The sequence below is a fragment of the Lissotriton helveticus genome, chromosome 5_1 (assembly GCF_964261635.1).
Source record: "Lissotriton helveticus chromosome 5_1, aLisHel1.1, whole genome shotgun sequence".
NCBI classification, from domain to species: domain Eukaryota; kingdom Metazoa; phylum Chordata; class Amphibia; order Caudata; family Salamandridae; genus Lissotriton; species Lissotriton helveticus.
In genome coordinates, this window is record NC_136065.1 from 1,320,662,169 (window position 1) to 1,320,682,499 (window position 20,331).

Genomic DNA, 20,331 nt, shown 5'->3' on the forward strand with positions numbered 1-20,331 from the left:
TGCTTGATGCAGCGCTTCTCCGGAAATAATTTCAAATACCATGTCACCTTTCCCCGAAGTACAATCTCAAACATCTACTCGTCAGTGGGGCCCATAACACTGTGAGTCACTCATAAAACATTTCCACCCTACTTCATGGATCGGTGAAATTCAGAGGAAAAGCTGCTGTATCATAGTGGAGTATCTAAACTAAAACTGAATATTTATACTATTTACACCTGCAGTCTAGATAAGTTTACCATGGTTTTAATTTAATCGCAACATTTTATTTAGACACACCACCACTGAGATCAATGGATCTGCGAGTAAAAAAATTAGGCATAGGAAAACTCAAGACCAGCTTAATTCTTCATTTATCTAATTTTTATTAAGAGCAAATTCAGCATGTCCAAAGTTTATTCACTTTATTTCTTTATTTCAAAAACAACATTTTTGAGAATAAGGATTTTAATTCAAAACAGTTAAATTCATTTTATTTTAAGAAAAATCAGAAATAGATATTTTCATTTTATTTTATAATGCAAGTATTAGCAAAAGACAGATAGTTCCCAAATATTAATTTATTCTCCTAACTTCCCTAACTAAACCCTCAACTAAAGTGTCAAAGGAAATAGAAAAAATATAGAGTCTTACATCTCAGGAAATCAGCATTCCGGCAGCATCTCTTGTAGAAATCGAAAAGAAGTTTTTTTCTTCATTAAAATCTGCACTTTTTATACCTTTTTCACGAGCTCTATCTATCTAAAAGTGTTACTTTCAGCCTAAATTCGAGTTCTGATTGGACCATTTGGGGGTGGATGAGCATCATCTCGTCATCATAATATTATTTTTCCTTCTGTCTGCAAGTTTCTAATGGGTCCATTGTTTTGGCCCAAGTCCGGCCTAGTCCTGTTCTCCACTCGCAACTTTGCTGAATATTTTCACGTTCTGAACAATTGTGCTCATCATTTTGGAAGCCATCTATACTTCCAGGCCACATTGTCCTTGAACCTCAGTCACTCCAGGCACAAGCAGCTCGCATTCGGACTCGGATTTTGCCCTTGCATGCGTACTTCTTTTGGCCACAATAATCGAGTGACTCCATTTTCTTTTAGGCCTCATAAGTAAAAAATGGGAACTATCATAGAAACAAACACAAATGAACGTTAATTTAAGAATTTTAAATAGCCACACTTAAGCATAATATACTCACTTATTCTTGCGTTGTGCCACAAAATACGTAGACAAAAAACACATTTATGCTGCATTCCGTTATCTTAAAGCTGCTCATCACTTTAGGACATGACAAAATCACAAGATTAGTTAATTATGATTGCAGCATAAGCATAATTAGTTCCCCACGTGTGTCTGTGTAGGTGCAACTTTTATTCTAAATTGGTTAATTTCATACGTCACTCAGTTAGTTCAAATTATGATTATGGAAGTATGATTTCACAAGGGTACACAAAATGTTGTTTCTCCACCTTGCTCCATCATGCTTATATTGTGTTATTGAATTATAAGCTTGCAGAAATGAATGCTTTGATGTTGCACCTGATTCGTGCAATGGTTGCTGGTTGGGATGCATAGTTCTGTCGGTAAAACATTCCTTTACTGGGTTGAATTACCCTGTTTGTCCACTATTGTATGTGAATTTAACTTATTATTTATTCTCTCTTTTCTCTGGATATGTTTATTGGTTGAAATTATTTTTTGGGTCCTATGAATGTGAAAAATTCCTTTAGAAAAACCATGCAGAATTGTAACTCCAACTTTCAATGTTTCATAGGTGTATCCGGTCAGATCTGGTTCAAACTGGTTTCCTTTTTCCTATCTGGAACGACAGAGGATCAGGCGCTGCTGCAGATGTGAGTCTTTGGAGAATAGAGAATGATCCTGTCCAGCCTGGAGGTATTCATTTTTGTTTAAAAAGAAATGAACTAATCTAAAATTTTGTATAGCACATGATTTTTGTTGTCACAGGCCTCCATTGCGAGATACCAAGAGTTTGCACAAGGAGATATTGGGGCCGGAATTACCCATTCTGTCCAGTATCTTTCTCCAAACTTTGGGCATAATGACTTGTTCGGCCTGAAAGGTGGAACAACATGTGGTCCCAGTATTACTGGTTCAATATCCACAGACATATCCCTTTTTCTGGCCAATAAAAGGCTCTTTTACATTTCCATTTCCCACTTACTTTAAGCAGGTGGCAAATGGGAAGCGGGGGCCATGGTGGATCACAATGTGGCGATGTTGTCAGATGGCAGTGATTGCTCCTGCGAAGCTCGAGGAACGCTTCAAATTTAGTTAACCCCTTAGTATTGGTTGTGGGCCTGTGAAGAAGCAAGTGGGCACCAAAATGTGTTTTTCGAATCTGGTTTATTTAGTAAGATGCACAAACCCACATCCGTATCACCCTCATCCCGTGACTTCCAGCACCAGCTGCCTGACAGAAGCCTTTGGTATCACAGGGTGAATGGATGACCGTGGGCCAATAGATTAAGCATAAACAATTCAATACATGTTAAGTAATAACAATTCTATTGCCTGCTTGTAAGTTGACAATTACGACAGGAAATGAACGTAGGACTAATATACATACGTACCCATAATTACATTTACTCCCGCTTAATAAAGAACAAAAACTAGGTACACATCAACATACCTAGTGAAGAACAAAGTCTTTATATTTAACAGGCATTGAAACTTTGAGAGAACTTCTGGTTTTAGAGTTTATCTCATTTTGCATTGCATGCTCAAGACCTGGTACGCATTCCACAAGAATCCCTTGTGACTCATTAGAATGTATCGTTTTCAAAGCTGTGTGGAAGTTAGAGGTACAAGAAAATGAGGACTCTTCATTAAGCATACCTGATCTAGCACTCCTCTCAACAAGAGGAGGCCTTGATACATCACTGGTTGAGTTTGCTATAAAGTAATGTGAGTTATAAAGTAATTCATTATCTTGTACATTTTTGTATTGCATAATTCTTTGGGAAGAAGTTCCTTTTTTTAAACTTTAACTGGGCTTTGGATCATTACCTAGTATTCAATATTAAAGTCCTGGGGGCAAGGTGATATTGCTGCGTTAGCGGGACTTTTTTCCGCTAAAGCGGCGATATTTTTATCGCCCTATTAGCAAGCTGTCGCTAACAGCAGTTAGCGACAGCTTATAGGCGATAGCTACAGGTTTGGGGCCTGCTGTGTATGTCAGCTATATTTATCGCTAATGACATGCAAAGTGGGCATACCCAACCTGTTAGCGACTGAAAGCAGTCGCTAACACAGCTATCGCCTATTAGCAAGGCAGGCAAAGCGCTTAAAAAATTTGTGCTAAGAGCGAATATCGACAGAACGATGACTTAACCTGAATGTCCACCTCCCATTGGATATACAGGTTAAGTCCCCATTAGCAATAATGCCTGAATATCGCTGGATTTCCAGCGAAATTCATGTATTGAGCCGCTTTCGCCGGATATTTAGAGATAAACATTGCTAATAGGACATTATCTCTGCGATAATAATAATAATCGGCGGCGATAAAAAAAATGCGCGAAGCTCATTTTGCGATAATTCTCGCAATTTGTTGCTAATATGCCCCCTGATAACTAACATCATGTGTGTTATCATAATACCTCTTCTATGGAGACTGTTAATGTAATGTAGTGGCTACCAGTCTCGTTTTATCTTCACAGTCACAACAATCAGTCCTAGAAATATTTTGGACCTGGGGTCTTTTTTTCATAACAGGGTAAATAGAGAAATTCCTGTGGTTCTATAAGGTGAGATAAGGTATGAACACAGTTTTAGTTTCAAAAGCACTTCTACTGGAGTTTTTGTAGACAAGGCCGTCTGAATCCCTTCTTTCAAGAACTTGTTTATCCTTTCTACAAGAGCATTGGAAAATGTCATAAAAAAGTGCTATTCTTAGATGTTTTCTGTGATGAGACAAAATCAAATCTTTCATTTGTGCAGACATGAAGTGTGTGCCATTGTTTGGTTTTGCCCTCAAATAAAAAATGTTACTTAACATTTTTCTGACCACCGTTGTAGAGGGTGCCGAAGTAAACTTAAAATGACCATATTTAGAATAGTAATCACCTAATACAATGAGTTATTTTCTGTCAACTGGTGAGAATTCAAAAGATCCTACGAAATCTAAAGTCACCCTACACCAGGCATCAACTGGTATTTGTCCAACATGCAAAGGAGTCTGACTTGTCTTCCTATGTTTGTCGGAGGAAAGACAAGTGCTGCAGTTGTTCATCCATTTAGATACCTGACTGTCTATTAAAGTCCTCAAAAACGTTATTTTAATTTTCTATAAGTTCCAGCCTCTCCTATATGACCTTCAGGAGAAGCTTTGATAAGCTTGTCACAAAGAGATACTGTGGTATAAAAACATCCGCACGCATCAGAATGCCTTCAACAATGGACCGCTCTTTGGCCACCAGGGCATATGATTAGAGAGGCATGGGTAAAGATCTATCCTTGGGCCAACCCTTTCTTACTTAATCCATGGCTGCCAGCAACACCTCATCTTTCTCCATGAGAGCTAACCATACTCTATATTGCATTTTTGTTTCTATCATATCTTCTGCCATGGTTACCACACACTCCACATCATCAAATGCTTCATCCTGAGATTGTGTTTAAATAGGCAACCTTGATAGGCAATACGCTCTGATATTCCGTCCTCTTGAAATGCACTTAATGGTAATGTTAAATTCCTGCAATTTGGATAAAGGACTCACTAGCCTTTCTGAGGCCTTGCCAGTTTAATTGCTATTGAGTAGATGTAAAAGAGGTTTATGATTGGTAAAGCCCTCAAAATTGATCCCCCATTAGAGGGTCTTACATTTTTCTACAACCCAGGAACAGGAAGGGCTTCCCTTTCTATCATGCTGTAGTCATTTTATTTCATTTATAATCTTTATTTCGGCACAATAGAGCCATAAAAGATGCATAAAAACAATCATTACATAGTACAGAGTCTGCATAGAAGAATACATGATTTTAGAGATAGCATGGATACAGTTAATAAATCAGTACAATAAAATCTTTATAAATTAGTAAAAAAGGCCTCAATTTTATAAAAAAGTACATAGAAATATTGCTTAAGTTATTCTCACCAGTTTCAAAATTGCTAATAGCTTTAAAAAATGTGAATATATATAGGCAGGTTAATGAGCACAAAATAGCAGCAGCATTAAGTTCAACTACAAAAAAGAGTTGACATCACAGTTCCATTTATTAGGTTCAGGCCCAACTTATTGCGTACAAAGCTTATTGCAAATAAAAATCTACTAACACCAAAAACAATCAACTGCCTAGTGTCAGTCTTAATAATCCTGTTCGCTTCCTTGTATGAGGCTTGATCCATCTTTTTCTAGCCGCCTCATAAGCTGGGCAAAAAAAGAGGATGTGCGACTCATCTTCTTTTGTATTCCTTTGGCACAAAGTACATAGCTCACTAGTCTTTGTTTTACAAGTGCTTGTCCACCTGGCTATGGTCGTTTTAGTTTTCAACATTCCATACCTGTATTTCATATATAAGGTTTTGGCCAGGGGTGGTTGAACCTCGTCTAAAAATTGTTCAAAACAAGGAATATCCTTAAACAAGAAAATTGCATATCAAGGTTCCACCTACTTGGTCATTTGACAAGCTATGAACCATATATACCCAAAAGGTCGTTTTCAGCAGTTTTTTCGAGTTTTGCGTCAGGCTGAAAGGATCTTCCCAAAACTGTGGTGACCCAATTCTATTTAACCATGTGCGCACGTGTTTTAACCAGATATTTGAATTATTCGAATCTAGTCTCATTATTTCTTGGAGTCCATTTCTGTAATCTACTAGCTCTGATGTACACCAGAGTCTAACCTATAGTGATAATGGTCTCAAGATGGCATAGTGATCTGTGCGCATCATGTTTAAATCTAGCATTAAGGGTATTAATGGTGTACTTTTTGGCAACTTCAAGAGAGTCCTATAAAATTTGTTTTCACTATTCATGAAAACATTCCTACACATTGGCCCCCATAATTCTGCCCCACATAACACTGCTGACTGGGCCTTGAACTTAAAAACTTCAAGTTCCGGGGAAACTGCCTTGCTAAGGCTCGCCCCGTGTTTTTTTACAATAGGCAGAGTATTCTGTGTAAGTATCATTTTACTTTTTTCTACTTGGGTTTTCCACAACAGTTTTGATTCTAATGAAACTCCCAAGTGAGTAAAATTCTGCACAGATTCTAGTTTTTGGTCATTTACAAACAGATTCCCCCTAAACGTTTTGTGGGGGTTTATGGCCATATATTTAGTCTTATAAGTGTTAATCTCTATGCCTTTCCTGATGCAATATGTTTGAAATGAGTTTAAAAGGGATTACAGACCTCTCGGTGTTTGAGAAATCAATATAGTATCGCCTGCGAATAAAAGGGCTGGTACCCTTTCTCCATTCAATTTTGGTGAATCATTATTGCAGCCCTCTGATTAAGATGGGATGTCATTGACAAACATTGAAAATAATGTGGGAGCCAGCACACATCCTTGGCGGACTCCTCGCTTAATTGGGATGGCTTTTGTTAGTTCGCCATTCGGCCCCCATCTTACTCTAGCATAATTATTTTCATGCAACCTGTTGGAGAAGACAGAACGGAAGCCCTTGAGAATATAAAGACTCCCATAAAAGATCACGTGAGACGAGGTCAAAGGCAGCCCTGAGGTCTACAAATGCAACATAAAGATGCCCTTTCCTTATGTGAACATATTTCCAACATAAACAACAAAATCTGAAAACTTTATCAATAGTACTTATTCTGGGCCTAAAGCCAGATTGGAACTTAGTCAGTACAGAACTTTCCTCCATCCATATATTCAAACGTGTTAAAATATGCCTTGCATACATTTTTTGTAAAATGTCCATTAAAAAAATTGGGGCGATAGTTAGCTGTCTCATTCCTATTGCCCTTTTTAAAAATTAGAACGATTTCCGCACCCCTCCAGCTATCGGGAAAATCTGCACCTGCTGAAAAAGCATTGCACAAGGAAGTGGTATAAGGCGCCCAGACGGTTATTTCATGCTTGTATAAATCACCCGGGATTTTATCCAATCCTGGTGCCTTTCCATTTTTAACTGCATTATTTGCTAGCACTGTTTCTTCCATTTCAAGCTCTAATTTAGTTACACTGGTGCGGGACCAAAATTTATCCTTTTCCAATACCCCAATGTGTTCAGGAGCCCTGTGTAACTGTGAGAAATGTTCGACCCAAGTAATTTCATCAAGAAACACGTCCTTAACCACTCTTCCTGTGTGATTCCCATTCCCCACCAATCTCCAAAACCCCACTTGGTCCTTAATCATGGCTGGCGTAAGTAAATCGGACCAACTTTTCTCATCCCAATTAGTTCTTGCCTTCTCTTGTCTCTTCTTGTATTCTGTTCTGGCCTCCTTGATCTCCTCAGGAGACTTACTTTTTATTGCTTCCAGGAGTCTAGCCATGCCATTACGGCAATCCTTGCCGTACCAGGGTTTCCTACTTCATATAATATTTATATTTTGATTTTTTGGGAGGGGCATTTTAGTTACCAATGATATTAATGATTTCATAAACCCAATATGTAGGTCGACAAAAGTACTAGCCTCTGGTGGTATACTTAAATATCTGGTAAACGTGTCAGCTAGTAATCTATAAATTTCTGCTAACACTTCTCCATGCTCCAATATATGGGCCCATTTTAGTGAACGACGATTATTACTAACTAGTATAACATTGGTTATATTTACTAAATTGGGTACTTCATTTTTTGTGGTTACACTGAGCAACAGACTGGGGAAAAATAGCAATTGGAGTGGACGATGGTCACTCTCAATCCTGGGCATGATCTCTGGATCAATTACATAAGGCCAAATATCAAGGGAAACCATGACATGATCAATTTTACTTTGGGAATTATTCCTTATAAAGGTTGGGGCCTTTAATGTGTCTGATGGAAGTCGGCCATTACACGCTCTCAATCCATATGCAGCTGTCAACCTCATAATTTGGACTGCTAATACAGTACATTGGGCCGAACCAATATTATGTAATAAAGGAATATTTTTAGCCCTATCTCCTCATCAAAAATATCACCAAGACCTATAATTGAATCGTAATTGCTGTTCAAATCACCACCTAATATTATGCTTGGTTTCTCCTCCATACAGTTTAAGAAGGAGTCCAACTTTTCCAGTATTACTGACTCTTTGGATAAACGGCATGGTCTGTTATAAACATTAAATAAATGTAACACACTACCTTCTTTCGTGATTAATCTTAATCCAAGAATATCCATTGAGTCAATGTTTGATATTGTTATTTGGATCTCAAACGTTACTTTTACCCATATTAAACGCCCCCCGAGGGCCTGCCTCTAGCAGAGGGTACTGCATCAACATTGTATGTTCTATATCCCACTCTATGCGGGGTATTTAGCGCCCAAGTTTCCTGCAGGAGACAGATGTCACTTGTTTCAATGTAGCTACACCACTCTGGGTCGCTAACATTTTTCCTCATATATTCCATGAAATTAATTTTAAACTTGGGGAATTGCAGTCACTTCTAGCTAAAAGAGGACCATCTAACATAGTATCACTTGTGCATATATTTGCTCCTGAAAGCACTGCTTCTCCACCCGAGATCAGTGAAAGTTTTTGTTTCGCCAGGACCCCTTCTACCATATCTTCCTTTTCCGGCACCGAGACATATATCCATGGTACAGTGACTAATGGGACATTTGTCTCTTTTGTCTCTTTCTATTGGTGCAACCACTATTCCTTCTCCTTGGGCTGTTACTGGATACAGTCAATCAACCGCTTCCAAGGGATATAAGTCTTGGAATCTAGTAAAAGTATGAAGAGGGAATAAATTGTCAGAGTTCCTATGTATTTCATCCCCATTCGGTCTATAAAAATACCCCAAAGGGAGAGCGTAGAGGTTAGTATTCTCTTTCGGGTCTCCTCACATGCTGTTTCAAACTTACTGATGCAAAAGCAATGAGATTTTCTTTACGAGAAATCTATTTGGATAAAACCACATCCAAGCCGTACTGGCTAGCATCCAACGTGATAGGACACTTCTGAATAGATGAAAAATGTGAAAGAGCAGGTGAATTAACAGTCAACTGCTTGACTTTTTTTGTGAAAGCTTTATTGGTGATGGTATCTCATTGAAATGTCATTCAATTTTTTAAAAGATTTGATGGTGGTTGAACTACTTAGGCATAACCAGAGATACATCTAAAGCAATACTCACTCATATCTAGAAATGATCTTAAGGCATCCTTGTCTTTAGGTGGTGTGACCTCAGAAATGGATTCTATAAGAAAATATTTGTGTTTAATGCCCCAAGGTGCGACACTGACGCAAGTAATCAAGATTACTAGAAAGGAGTTGACATGTATCATGTTTCATCATGTTTCTAACCTCTTTAAAAATATCCGAAACCTTCTTTAAGATTGTTTTGTGTCCAATCACTGATTTAGAAAATATCCAAATATCATCCTGGTAGACTTAAACACCACTATATAACTGCCAGCCTTGTGTTCATAAGTTTCTGGAATACGCTTGCCAAACTAACCGGTAATCTCAGAAATGTATGTGCCCCAAACGCTGTTGTGTAACTGGGGAGGTTGGGAAGGGGGGTTGCATTCTGCCCTGAGTGGCAATCTTTTTTGGGGCCATGGAGATGACCAAGTCCAACTCCCCCGCCAGAACAAATTTTGTCATCCGACCCCTCCCCCCCCATAACAAGTCACTTGTTGATCGGCAAATCCCCCTACATTCCCCGAGAGCAAGTCATTTGCCGAACGTCCATACTCGGCCCCGCTCTTACCTGCTCCAGGGTGGGAAAGTCATGGACTGTCCCGGGAATATGACTACCTACGCCACTGCTTAAACTGTGTCACAAAGGTGGTGGGATCATCTGGGGCCAAAGGAATTTGGTGATAGGCCGAACTTAAGTCTAAAAGACTGACAATTTCAGCAGCTTCGATATTGGCTAGGACAGTGGTTCCCAAACTTTTGTGACCCGTGGCTCCCTTGACCTAATTGGCAGTTGGTCGTGGCTCCCCACCATTTTTTTACCCGCTCACCGGGGTGCCGCGGCGCACCCTTTGGGAACCACTGGTCAACATGAAGAATCAAGCCTAGACGTGAAGAAGGATTCAGAGAGTAGCCATCAATGTCATAAAACCTTATTTGCAATCACAAAGATCTTATAAAGTACATCTCAATGCATACAACACCATCATAGAGTAGCTTAAAGCACTCCCACTAAAAGGAACCAGGCTAGAGAAAGGCTCAAGGAGCTCTCAGGCGTTACAAGAAGTTTACGTGAGGTGGGCTCTGATCATGGGCATCCGCAGAAATGTTTTCGGGGGGGGCAAATTTTTAACTTCATCACCATCGCCCTTGCACCCTTTCCCCCTCTGCCTTACACCCTTCTCGTCCTCCACCTTGCACTCTTCTAACCCTTCCCCTTGTACCCTACTTCACCTCAGCCATGGACCCTTCTCTCCTCTGCCTTGCACCCTACTCCCCTCTGCCTTGCACCCTTCTCCTCTCTGCCTTGCACCCTTCTCCCCTCTGCCTTGCACCCTTCTCCCCTCTGCCTTGCACCCTTCTCCTCTCTGCCTTGCACCCATCTCCACCTCCACCTTGCACCCTTCTACCCCTTCCCCTTGTACCCTACTTCACCTCAGCCTTGCACCCTTCTCTCCTCTGCCTTGCACCCTTCTCTCCTCTGCCTTGCACCCTACTCCCCTCTGCCTTGCACCCTTCTCCTCTCTGCCTTGCACCCTTCTCCTCTCTGCCTTGCACCCTTCTCCCCTCTGTCTTGCACCCTTCTCCCCTCTGCCTTGCACCCTTCTCCCCTCTGCCTTGCACCCTTCTCCCCTCTGCCTTGCACCCTTCTCCCCTCTGCCTTGCACCCTTCTCCCCTCTGCCTTGCACCCTTTTCCTCTCTGCCTTGCACCCATCTCTCCTCTGCCTTGCACCCATCTCTCCTCTGCCTTGCACCCATCTCCCCCCTGCCTTGCACCCTTCTCCCCCCTGCCTTGCACCCTTCTCCCCCCTGCCTTGCACCCTACTCCCCTCTGCCTTGCACCCTACTCCCCTCTGCCTTGCACCCTTCTCCCCTCTGCCTTGCACCCTTCTCCCCTCTGCCTTGCACCCTTCTCCCCTCTGCCTTGCACCCTTCTCCTCTCTGCCTTGCACCCATCTCCCACTCCACCTTGCACCCTTCTACCCCTTCCCCTTATACCCTACTTCACCTCAGCCTTGCACCCTTCTCTCCTCTGCCCTGCACCCTACTCCCCTCTGCCTTGCACCCTACTCCCCTCTGCCTTGCACCCTTCTGCTCTCTGCCTTGCACCCTTCTGCTCTCTGCCTTGCACCCTTCTGCTCTCTGCCTTGCACCCTTCTCCCCTCTGCCTTGCACCCTTCTCCCCTCTGCCTTGCACCCTTCTCCCCTCTGCCTTGCACCATTTTCCCCTCTGCCTTGCACCATTTTCCCCTCTGCCTTGCACCTTATCCCCTCTGCCTTGCACCCTTCTCCTCTCTGCCTTGCACCCTTCTCTCCTCTGCCTTGCACCCTTCTCCCCTCTGCCTTGCACCCTTCTCCCCTCTGCCTTGCACCCTTCTCCCCTCTGCCTTGCACCCTTCTCCCCTCTGCCTTGCACCCTTCTCCCCTCTGCCTTGCACCCTTCTCCCCTCTGCCTTGCACCCTTCTCCCCTCTGCCTTGCACCCTTCTCCTCTCTGCCTTGCACCCATCTCCCCCTCCACCTTGCACCCATCTACCCCTTCCCCTTGTACCCTACTTCACCTCAGCCTTGCACCCTTCTCTCCTCTGCCTTGCACCATACTCCCCTCTGCCTTGCACCCTTCTCCTCTCTGCCTTGCACCCATCTCCCCCTCCACCTTGCACCCTTCTACCCCTTCCCCTTGTACCCTACTTCACCTCAACCTTGCACCCTTCTTCCCTCTGCCTTGCACCCTTCTCCCCTCTGCCTTGCACCCTTCTCCCCTCTGCCTTGCATCCTTCTCCCCTCTCCCTTGCACCCTTCTCCCCTCTGCCTTGCACCCTTCTACCCTCTGTACCCACCCACCCAACTCTCTCCACCAGGCCCCTGAACCTGCACCCACCCAACGCTCTCCACCAGGCCCCTGGCCCTGCACCCACCCAATGCTCTCCACCAGGCCCCTGACCCCGCAACCACCCGCCCAACGCTCTCCACCAGGCCTCTGACCCTGTACCCACCCAACGCTCTCCACCAGGCCTCTGATCCTGTACCCACCCAACGCTCTCCACCAGGCCCCTCACCCTGCACCCACCCAACGCTCTCCACCAGGCCTCTGATCCTGTACTCACCCAACGCTCTCCACCAGGCCCCTCATCCTGCACCTACCCACCCAACGCTCTCCACCAGGCCCCTGACCCCACACCCACCCACCCACCCAACGCTCTCCACCAGGCCTCTGACCCTGTACCCACCCAACGCTCTCCACCAGGCCCCTGACCCCAGCCACCTGACCCTGCAGCCACCCACCCAACAGTCTCCATCAGGCCCCTAACCCTGCACCCACCCAAAGCTCTCCACCAGGCCCCTGACCCTGCACCCACCCACCCAACCCTCTCCACCAGGCCCCTGACGCTGCACCCACCCAACGGTCTCCACCAGGCCCCTGACCCTGCACCCACCCACCCAACGCTCTCCACCAGGCCCTTGACCCTGCACCCACCCACCCAACTGTCTCCACGAGGCCCCTGACCCTCTACCCACCCACCCAACGCTCTCCACCAGCCTGCTGACCCTGCACCCACCCACCCAACACTTTCCACCAGGACCCCAACCCTGCACCCCCCCCACCCAATGCTCTCCACCAGGCCCCTGACCCTGCACCACCCACCCACCGCTCTCCACCAGTCACATAACCCTGCACCCACCCACCCAATGCTCTCCATAGGTAGAGTGCAAGTGGGTACATGGCAGTGGGACATTCTGCCTACTGTGGACTCGGCGCATTCAGACAGGACAGGCTCTCCTTGCAGAAAAATAGGGCAACAGTAGCCTCAGAGACTCACAGATTGACAAGACAGGAAGACATGCACTGGACTCATTCACAGAGAATCCGACAGTCAGCTTAACCGGGCTCACAGAAACAGGACAGGCAGCTTTACTGGACTCACAGAAAGAACTGCACTGGGGGCAGAGAAACAGGACAGGCAGCGCAATCGGGCCCACAGAAAAGGACAGGCTGCTCCACCGGAGTACAGAAAACAGGCTGCTCCACAGGGACCCAGAAGCAGGACAGTCAGCTACATAGGGGCTCAGAGAAACAGGACAGGCTGCTGCACCGGGCTCAGAGAAACAGTCCAGATAGGAGCGAGAAGGAAACACTGGGAGATGCGTGCCCTGTGGCAATGTCTGCCACGTATGAGAATTAAAGGCTTTCTCCATCAATCACTAATTGAGATGCAGATTGACCTGGCAGCACAAAGGAGGGGGAGGAATTGCGGCTGCATTTTCCACGACCCACATCCTGCGCCGCGCTGCGGCGCCCCTGGCTTCTAATCACGGCGCACCAGGGCGCCGCGGCGCACACTTTGGGAACCACAGGGCTAGGAGGTCTTGTATTTTGGGGAGTAAATGGCAGTCAAAGACTATATTTCATCCCATAGGCAAATATCTTCCACCTTTTTCCAGAATATTACAATGGGGCTAATCCACTTTGAAAAATCTGTAGAGACAATTACCCCTTCTTCCACTAATTTGCTCAGCAAATTCTTATGGTCATCTCTCACACTAAGTAGGATATGTCTAACTTTGTGTTCCACTGGGATGGCGGATTATTTGAGCTTAATTTAATGTTTGAACTTGTTATTATTTCCACTTTTGTGTTGAAAATCTCAGGATAACATTCTAAAATTGTGTCTAAACCATCATTATGTTCATCATTAATAAGAGCTACATATGTTATTCAGCTGTACCAGATTGTCTGACCCAGGAACCAGTTGTAAGCCCATCTTTGCTAGATCTTGCCATACTACTATATTTTTACGTTTCACAGCTTAGTTCTTACATGCCTACCAAAACAGATCACCTTCAAAAAAGGAATCCAGCATGTCAATTTCTTGGTCCCCATATGCTTTGGGAAGAATATCAGTAGGTTGTAGAGGTGTTTCATTTCACCAATGCTGTGTATATAAGACATCCAAAATGATGGTAACATGTGTACTAGAATCTGCCATCATGGTCAGTGTTAAATTGCCAATCCTGACTTTCACTAAATGGACCTTTAACTTTTCTAGTAGCATAAGAATCTACTTCCACAGTAAGTATCATATTGTTGACCTCAGATTACAATCATGCACACAATCCTCATCTTCATGAACATTGCTCACTTGAATCACGTTCTTTCCACCACATACACTTTTAAAATGTCCTATTTTGCAACATTTAATACACCTTCTCCAAATTGTAGGGCATGTAGGACTATTGCGCAGGTGTGATCGGGGGCCACACCTGAGATATGCAATGCTATTCTTGTTCTAAAAAGGCTTGGTAGACCTTTCTTTAAAAGAGACTGCATTGATGGACTCAGTATCCTGTAACAAATTAACTGAGGTGAGATTAGGTGTATCACTAGCAAATCATTTGTTTGAAACAATAGCACGTTCAATGCCTTTTGCCCACTACTTTACGCCAAGATGGTTCTCTGCAGCTAAGAAACAGCTCTTGTATTTTTTAGATGAGCAACTCTGGACCAATTGGTCTCTTGTGTCAATATCTTCCAGTAAATCACTGATTTGCTCCAAAACATTTTTACTCAACCTCTGGACAGCATTCACAGATCAACTCCTGGTAAAACTGGACCTGGTGTTCCCACACAAAATGAATGCTCAACCTCTTGTAAACCTGGTGCCCCACAGCGACCAGATTCCAGCTACCAATTTGGTCCTGAATCCTCCACCATAAAGGAAATAACCAGCGCAAAAAGTGTATTTTATTGAAAGAATCTTAACCTGTCGTGATACTTTGGTCTAGTGACTCATGACAAAGTACACACGCACGTATCTTTCTCCCTGAATTCCATGACAGTTTCAATAGAGCGAGCTGAGTAATACAAAGGAATGTGGAAACTCTGCTAAGTTCAAGTTTAAACAATATAAAGGAAAGATTCTGGAGCCAATTCACAAAGGTAATCTGAGACAAAAGTCTAATTTTACAACTTTTGGTATTCACAGAGATTATTTGCGAGTCATATTTTTACGGCCACAGTCAGGCTGGAATCTCCACACCTGAGCCATCCTCTCCGCACCCGGGCCGTATTCTCCGGCTCGGGCCGTACTCTGTGGCACGGGCCATACTCTCTGGCTCGGGCCATATGAAGTGTAGTCAATGGGCTAGAATGCAGCTTTAACAAAAGGGAACATTAGGAATGTGTGATAAATAGAGGAGGTCACGAAAATCAGTTTGGGCAGGGAACAGGTGTGACCAGACGCTACATTATATCCCAGAAAGGTTTGCTCCTTTGCATCGTGGTACATGTAGTGTACAATGTGCGTTCCTCTCAGTTTTGCCTGTAGTGTCAAGCAGCAGGCGGGAGCTAAGTCCTTTACTGAAGACAACCGGTCTTGCAGACAGAGCATGAGCGCTGCCTAGGCTTGACCTAACAAATGCCAGGTGAGAAAGGGGGCTTTATGGAGTCACTTAGTCAGAAAGACATATTTGGCAGATAGAAAAGACACAACGCTCATTTGGAAGGATGGAAGCTGTGAGGCCAGAAAGATGTAAATGGCCTAGGAGATCAAATAGCTGGAGACTAGAGTAGAGTAGGAAATGGAATGTGATTGTGGTGGGAAATTGATTGGAAGCTTGGGGAGACCTGTGGTTCCTGGAGAGAGACCCATGACAAAGGTTGTATGATTTTACAACACATTCTGTTGTAACGCATGCCCCTTTGCCAATCATGCGTTACAACGCGAATGCCATCACCACACATCCTTTACCACGAAAATACCTTTTACACGCATACTTTTACAACGATTTTCGTTGTAAAAGTATGCATGTAAATGGTATTTGCATGTTAAAGGATTTTCACCCTAAAAAAGTACATTATTAATTTATCTCCTCCTTACCTCTCCTCTCCTTGTTTTTCCGTGATGACGTTGTACGTCATTAAGAGGAAGCGGAAGTTTTTTTTCCGTTTCCTCTATTGACACCGATTGCCTTCACATCTTTTTCAGAATCAGGTGCGTTTATTTCTTCTTCAACCCACACTTTTTTTTTGGTTTTACTTTAGCACACATGACTTTACTACGTTTTTTGTAGTAAAGGTATGCGTGGTAAAGACTTCTCGTTGTAACCATGCATGCGTTGTAATGCATGCGTTGTTATGGTGTGCGTGGACACGGCCACGGTGTAGTGGCCGTTTCCCAGAAACAGAGGACCACATAGCAGGGTGTGCAGATGGAGGGAAGCAGCCATGGGTCTGAGTATCAAGCAGGGGTGAATGGAATAATGCAACTTTGAGGGACCGAGAGGCAAATACAAGTACAAGGGAAGTGAGCTTCCTGGCCTCCAAAGAGTAACGGAGCAATCGTTGACAGCTTCGGAAGGACAAGCAAGGTAGGTACAAAAATAGGTGAAGCATGAAGGAGTGCAGGAGCTTCCATACTTGGTGGTACTGAGACATTAGAAAGGCATCTTTTGTTGAGTACCCAAAAAGATATTTGGGTAAATGAATACATTGACATAGTCAAACTATTGCACAGAGAGACTAAGTGAAAGGAGGGTTCCAAAGCGAGAGTACAGGCCAAATGACCCAAGGTATCAGTGAATATTGTTACTTGGACTGCAACCTTTACGATATGTGCCAAGAATATGTGTAAAGAAAAAAATCAAGTGGTTGCTGACAAGATGTAAAAGGAGGTGGTTAGTGGCAGGATGATATTCCCTTTTCTGGAGCCTTCAATGGTGGAATTCATTGTTTTGCCTCCCAGTGCTGAAGAAAGACAGGCAAGTTCTGTGTGATTGTATTGCTACTCATTTGAAAACAATAAGACACAATTAAACTCAGCACTCTCAAGATGAGGCAAATGTACTGCAGAACCCCCAGCCGCACCCTCCGGTCTTCCAATCAGGCTCACCTCAATGTCCCTCGATTCCGCAGATCCAAAACTGGAGGCACAAGATTCTCCGATTTAGCCCCTCGCTTTTGGAACAGCCTCCCGCTGCACATTAGATCTATTCCAGTCTACTCTCAATTTCGCAAGGCGCTCAAGACTTTCCTGTTCTCCCAAGCGTACTCCTGCTGATATCATCCCAGCCAATGTCTGTGTTTCTCAGTCTAAACTCCAGTGCCAGGAAGCCGCTTGGTCGCAGTGCGCTCTATCAAGAACTTTTAAACTTCAAACTTCCAATGACACACGTAGAGATGGAACTCAGCACTCTCAAGATGAGGCGAGGAGAAAGATTTACGTGTATTTATTTAAAATGAAACACATACATTTGTTAGTTCAACCCTTTTAAAAAGAAAGCAAAATGTATTGGTTAATGCAGATTCCCAAATATCAACCAAAAGGAGTCAAATACAGATAGCATATGCACAAAGCAAGGACTCGTATGAACATGGAGCAAAGAAACTCAAGAAATATGTACTTAAAGTAAATAAAGAGAGCACGTCACCAAGCGAGATTCACTCATCATTCTGGCCAGCTCAAAGGAGAAGCCCTTGACGGTCAGCCAGAAGTCTTGATCGGGAACAAACTTAGATGCCCTGTGACGATGCGTCCACCCATGGGGAAGCTTCTGATTCAGTGCCCAAAATTGCCGTCTTTAATACCTTTTACTCAACCTGAGGAGAAGTTTCTAAAAACCTCTCCCCATTTCTTCTGTTACAAAAACCAGGCTGAATGTACCGGTCTGTGTGAGGGTCAAGACAGAAGCTGGCACGGCCCCTGTATTTTGACTCCGACGCACTATTTACACAACATCTTCATGGCGGGCAGAGCGGTTGCACGGGGTGATTGTGGGAGGTTAATGGAAACAGTGGAATGGGTGGCTGGCCAGTTTGGCATACTATTGCCTGCGGAGAAGAGCTAGGGCCCATGACCTTTTTGAAATTGTTAGAGATTGAACCAGACTCAGTTGTAATGGTGTTAAGATTACCCGATGGCAAGTTGAGGCTATTGAGTAGGATGTTGCAGGAGGTGATTGGGAAAGACAAGTGTGAACTGCGGAAAATGCAGCAGGTGCTCAGACACCTGGGTTTTTTGTGCAGAAGTGATAGCCCCGGCAGAGTGTTCTACAGACAGCTAGACTTTGCCATGAATGGTGAAACAAAAACTCATCACATTACAGATATGGTTAAGGTTCTTGGAACAGTCCCACAGCTTCTCACTGCGGCTCCAGACTGACCCGGTGACTTGGACGAATGAAATATTCACTAATGCATTAAGTGTAGGAGGTATGATGTGTATTGGAAGGGACAGTGGTGCGATTATCAAGCAAAGTGTCCATGGGAGGTGTACCTTGCACCTTGGTGAGAAAGATTTGGTTCAGTCTACACGGATGGAGGTGATTAAAATGATCAAGAAGGGTTGCTGTTTTCCAAACGAGAGGTGGATTGGTACAGAAAAGTGTTGGATACAGCTGTGATCTCGCAGAGTGTAGAGAGAGGCAATGAAAGCATCTGCAATAGACAGAGCGCTCAGAAGATTAACGGAGAAATGTCAGTTTTTAAAGGCGAAAGGGTTATCTGACGATGTGAGATTGTTTCCCGTTTTTTTTTTCTCATGATGGAATACATTTGTCGCTGCTCAGCAGCTGCAGATTGCACCTTAAAAACTGATGGAGAAGACAGGGGAATGGATGGCAGGAAAGAAGTAGGTGTGGGGGAGACACAAAGAACACCTCTGGAGAGGGATTGTCTGGTTGTAGAGATGGCTCAAAGAATGGAGAGATCGTGAAGTAAGCAAAAGGGTGACAGAGGAAGGAGGAAAAGAGCGAGGAAGAAACGAAAACAAAAGTGAGAGTTTAGTCCAGGAGATTCCAGGCTCGACTATTGATAAATTGGCAGGCAATGGAAAAGAGAGCACATGAGAAAGTTAAATCAAAAGGGATGTTACAAGTCAGAATTGTTCGGGGGAACAGGTGATGGATATGACGGGGTGGAAAACTGTTATGTGAGAGGGACAAATCAGGAGCAAAATGTTAGGATGATGTTAGCTTGTGCAGCTCAGTCGTAGGGTTCTGTGGATTAGCATAGTTTACTCCCAATAAAGTGGCCTTTTGCACAATTTGAAATGCTGTGTTTCCACGACAAAAATCGGCTTTGTTGCCAGTAAGATTCTTCAACTGGTTTCTACACTTCCAGCTACATTTCGTGGTAAATAAATCTTCACTGCAGGCCTAGGGTGCAAAACGGAATCTTTATGGCACTATATTGTGTTTTGGACTTAAACCTATACGTATATGAATTTGGCTGAAAAGTTTTAGAAATATTCTGTTAAATATAAATAATAGCTAAACCCTACAGTCGCCGATCAAGACTCTTAACTGATCAAAGCTGGGCAAAAACCCAACGGGCTATCTCTAAGCAGCTGTAGAGAGAATGTCTAAAACCCAAATACTGAAACTGCATCCAGTAGATAACATTTGTAACTAGTCAACTGGAATTTAGACGTGGCAGGATCCCCTTTTTTAAGGGCTTTCCTCATTTGAACAGTGGGGTGCAGATTCAACATTTGAGAAGGACAAAAAGGGATATGTTCCTGCAGGAAAAGTGAAAACAGTATTTGTATATTAATGTAAACTAGTCTGAGACATATGGTAGAAGCGAGAAAGTACCACCTGGCCAGACATGATCCAATGACTGCTTCCTCTTTAGTTTCCAGCACAATGCTGGTCACATACCATAATCCGCAGTGATTTTTGGGTGGGTGGCTTAAGTGGATGTAGAAATGGGCACACTATCAAGGCGAACTTTGGAACTTTGTTGCTGCATTTGGTAACACATCTGATGGAGTTTGTTGATAGATCTCAGCAGACCTACTATATCATTTTACTTCTGTTGCATAGTTTTAGCACAGAGCTCTAAAGTGCTGACTTTCTATAAGCATAACTGAATTAAAATGAAGCAGTTGATGGCACCATGCTAGTGGAGTAGAAACATTCACATTTTCTGCTCTTCTAATATAGAAGGCTACTGCTGTAAATTGGAAAATAGTGTTTTATGTGTTGTGGTGTGGTAATGCATAAATGAAACCAAGACATGTTGAAAGGACAAGCGAAGTGTGTGTTTAAGTC

General features: G+C 43.6%; 1 pseudogene; it reads left to right on the forward strand.

Annotated features, from left to right (window-relative positions):
- LOC144753602 (uncharacterized) overlaps positions 1-20,331 on the forward strand; it is a 70,109-nt pseudogene that overhangs the window by 28,402 nt on the left and 21,376 nt on the right.